This window comes from Cupressus sempervirens, chromosome 5 (genome assembly GCF_028749045.1).
Source record: "Cupressus sempervirens isolate cs-2001-9-10 chromosome 5, ASM2874904v1, whole genome shotgun sequence".
In the NCBI taxonomy this organism is placed as follows: Eukaryota; Viridiplantae; Streptophyta; class Pinopsida; order Cupressales; family Cupressaceae; genus Cupressus; species Cupressus sempervirens.
The window spans coordinates 437,701,601-437,705,819 of NC_143122.1; the positions used below are offsets into that span (position 1 = coordinate 437,701,601).

At 37.2% G+C, this 4,219-nt stretch overlaps 1 long non-coding RNA gene across 1 annotated transcript; it reads right to left on the reverse strand.

The window, feature by feature from the left end:
- Positions 1–2,890: 2,890 nt before the first annotated feature.
- LOC149556659 (uncharacterized) lies at positions 2,891–3,219 on the reverse strand. Its single transcript, XR_016352367.1, has 2 exons — positions 3,162–3,219; positions 2,891–3,009 (listed from the first exon to the last, which is right to left on the reverse strand). It is a non-coding gene; the product is annotated as an uncharacterized LOC149556659 (long non-coding RNA).
- Positions 3,220–4,219: the final 1,000 nt, after the last annotated feature.

Consider the following 4,219-nt stretch of genomic DNA (forward strand, 5'->3'; position numbering starts at 1 on the left):
CATTATCACTGCCCACCACCTCTATGGAATCAATGAGAATATGGGAAACTAACTATACATCTTTTACTTGCACCTCATAGTCAACCACCTTAAACAATAATTCCTCCTTGGAGAATTCGTCAATAGCATTGATCGTGGGACGATTTTTGCAATCTTTACATCCATTAGAGATAATAGAGACACCTATTTGAACCCAAGAATATCTAATTAGTTTTAATTGGGCCTCTACATCTTTACTTTCTTTATGCAATAAGGTGGTGTGCATATTTTCAAATCCAGGACCTTGGTAACAAAAGGTGTATTATTTATTGTTGTCACCATCTACCTCCAATAGGCTGACCTTGGTAAGTTGAATGGAAGACCATTTGGGTAGAGACAATGTGCAATTTTGTCACCAACAATATCTCTTGCCTTATTTTGAAATGCTTGATCTAGTGGGTCTCTCTTGTGGGTGGTGACTTGTGGTTCATCTACATCTTCATCCTCCTCCTTAGAAGGCATAGACTAGAAGGGATGTCTAGAAGTTGGTTGAGTAGATGGCGGTGTTGGTTTTTTTCCCTGGAACTATAACCTCTTTGTTTTCCCTTTGCAACTAACTTATCTACATTTTCTTATTCTTTAATGAATGCTTCTATTTGTCCATGTGGAAGCCCCTTCTTATATCCCCCTATTGGACCCTCACATATATAATCTTTTTATCCCCAAAACCCATCAAATGAAGTTTTACTCAAAGTAGGAGCTTTAAATGTTGTGTTGCAAAAATTACATATCCATACGAACCCCCCAACTCTAGAAAATTGAAAAATTATTGTATTGTACTTCCATAGAGGAGACCCTTCATCAATTTTAAAAATTTGAGACCCAACCACTAAGCTTTGACTACTCATTCTTGCAATCTATAACAAAAATGGAAAAAAAAACTTCAAAACTTCTACAAAAACTTAAAACTTTTTAAAAACTTGAAACAATTTGTCAAAAAACAAAAGAATGTGGTTGAAATGCATACCTTAAACACTTAAATCAGTTCTATGAAAGGTATTTGCAACTCCACAACTGATCTCCTTCAAATACAATAACCTTACTTCAAACTTGCAAGATGGAGAGCAAAATGAGAGAGCAAATGTGTAATGAAACGTGTTCGTAACCTCCTTATTAGGGTCATTTTAGAGTTAGGGGGGAAAAAATAAAAAATAAAAAATGTTTAAATATCTTTGGGCCCACATTTCTTCTTTATTGTCGTGAGTCCTAGCAGTTCACGCGAGGTCCACTCATGTTTGAATAGGATCCCTTGAGTCCGCGCAGGGTGTGTACAAGGTCCATGTTTGGACCTATGAGTTTGTGATGGTCCATACCTAGAGGGACCCACAAGGCCCAACATGGACCTTGTGAGGACCTAGCACAAACCATTACATTAACTTGGGTCAATTTTGCACTCGAACCTGATTTGAGAGTACGTAACATTGGTAAAACATTGTAAAATATATTAAAAATAATATGATATTATAATAAATCTATTAAATTTTGAAAAGTCGTATATTAATATTAAAATGTTCTATTTTGAACATATTTAAATTAAAAATCTATTACAATATTTTAGAATATGAAGTTTAATATTATTTAATTAAAATAAAATTGAAAAATTCATGTATTAATGGTGTACTTTTTTTGCCTACAATTAAAATTGTTTGCTCATTGAATAAATTTTATAATTTTGTTAATGTAGATTCAAAGAAGCTCAATTGAAGCACATTAAACTCTCATCACATTACTAGAGGAAAGGGACCTAATGGTTGGCAATGTTCAAATAGATATCCCTTAAATTTGAAAAATAATAAATCGTACAACTAACAAAATATAACTTGATGTAGAGATATTGATCTCACTTTTTCTTTTAGACTTTTCTCATTGGCTACCTCTACAATAGTAAATACACATTGATATAACATCATATTTAATGATTTAGATAATTTCAAATGCCTTACGCCTCATCCTAGCCATTAGGGATTTCCAATATGCATGACGATGCAAACACAGCAATCTAGACTTTATATTCACGTCCCATCCCTATAACAATCTAAAATTTCCATGTCCATTATCGAAACAACCTTTCCTAACCGTGATCAGACAGCCAAAAATAAATAAATAATAAGTAGTATTGAAGACGGATTAAACTGATATCAAGAAAATTTAATTTGGAAATTGTTGATTTGCAAAATCCATGTAATAACCCGCAAATCACTAAACAATTAAATCAGTAAGAATTAAAACAGTCGCACACTTAAGAAATTTACTCGCTGGAAGTTGACAACCCATTAAAGAGGAAGATGGCCAACAGCAACCATTTTCACTAGGGCGAATAATTAATCTCCCTCGAGAGATGATATTTTTAGACGCTGGTTAATAGCAAATCAGAGTATATAAATAGAAAAACAAGAGTAGTTCTAATCACAGGGAGTACCCAAAACGTGGGGGTAGGGTTAGTGCTTTCACTTCTGGTCACGATATCTCTGCTGACAATCGACAATGTAAATTTTTAGAGAGAACAGAATCGGCGCAATCCATTTTAATCAAAAGCAGTCCATCGCTGTGTAGAATATTGTGCGTGAAAATTTAATTATAGTATTCAATTCATTACCGAGAAAATTCAAATCCATTAAAATATCAGACATCAGAGATTATATCAATCTAATAAGAAAAATACTCATGTTAACGTCAGTGTCAGACGACGGATTTAAAAACACAGTGAACTATACCAAACCTTCCCTTCAATAAAGAAAACCCAAGTGAATTAGAATTCAGATATCAGAGTATGTCAATCGAATACAACAAGACAAGAAATTTCCATCTCAGTTGAAGCCAATGTATAAACGATAGCCTAAGAAGCCCAAACTGAAGCAATCGAAACCACTAAACTTCTAATATTTATTATATCTAAAATGATTGAACATGAAAACCCCACAGTAGGAGAGAGATTGTACCAATCTGATAGGGCATCATAAGATCTCCTGTCTTGATTACGTTGAAGCAAACATGATTACAAAGATTACGGACTGTCATTGAACTAAAAAACCGACCACCCACATAATTAAGGTAAAGAGAAGTCTGAACTTCGACATATCACAGCTCATGCCAATGTAAAGGACACTGTTAGAAAACCGCACCTCAGTTATTTGGCAGACTAAGGAACCCCAGAAAGCAGGCTATATCAAACCTCAAAAACCGCCAAAATCTGCTTCAACCAAGCCAACTGAAAGCGCAGCGAGCTGCAGTAAACGGCGTACCACACGCATGCATACACATCCTGGTCTACTCGTGGACGGCTGGGGAGCGTGGGAATATCCATGGTCGGGTGGATAGCCCTGGTTGTGCGGATTGTAGGCATAGGAGGGAAGATAGCCAAGGTTGTAGTGATTAAAAGCATGGGAGACAGGGGGAACAAATTGGTTGGAAGGGGCTGAATAGGGGTTCGAGGGGTAAGTCTGGTTGCACGGAGTGTAGGCACCTTGGGTATAGGGAGGCAAATGGCCAGGGACTGTAATGTAACCAGTATTAGGCTGTGGCGGAGTATACCGGTAGGCCGAGTATGTGGGCACCGGCTCATGGTTCCTTTCATTACATTCTAGAGCTCTGCCTACTGTGTAGTCCGAGCCATCAACTATATTCTTGACAGAGATGCTAAGCATTACCTTGGCCTCACCAGAATCCTTGCCGCGTAACTCATAGCTTCCGGAATATTCGTTGCAGATCAATTCCTCCACGGGGATCAAAACCTCGCCTATCTTCTTCTTGCCGGGCAATTCCTCCACGGGGCTGAACAGGTCGCCTGACTTCTTCTAGTCGAGGGATTCCTTCGCCCAGATGTCCACATTCAACTTAAGAGATCCCAAATTCAGCGAGTTCTCGTCCACTAGGAAGTAAATGCCCTCGTCGCAGCTAGGGAAAGGGAGCTGTATCAGATATCAGAGTATGTCAATCGAATACAACAAGACAAGAAATTTCCATCTCAGTTAAAGCCAATGTATAAACGACAGCCTAAGAAGCTCAAACTGAAGCAATCGAAACCACATAACTTCTAATATTTATCATATCTTAAAATGATTGAACATGAAAACCCCACAGTAGGAGAGAGATTGTACCAATCTGATAGGGCATCATAAGATCTCCTGTCTTGATTACGTTGAAGCAAACATGATTACAAAGATTAAGAACTGTCATTGAA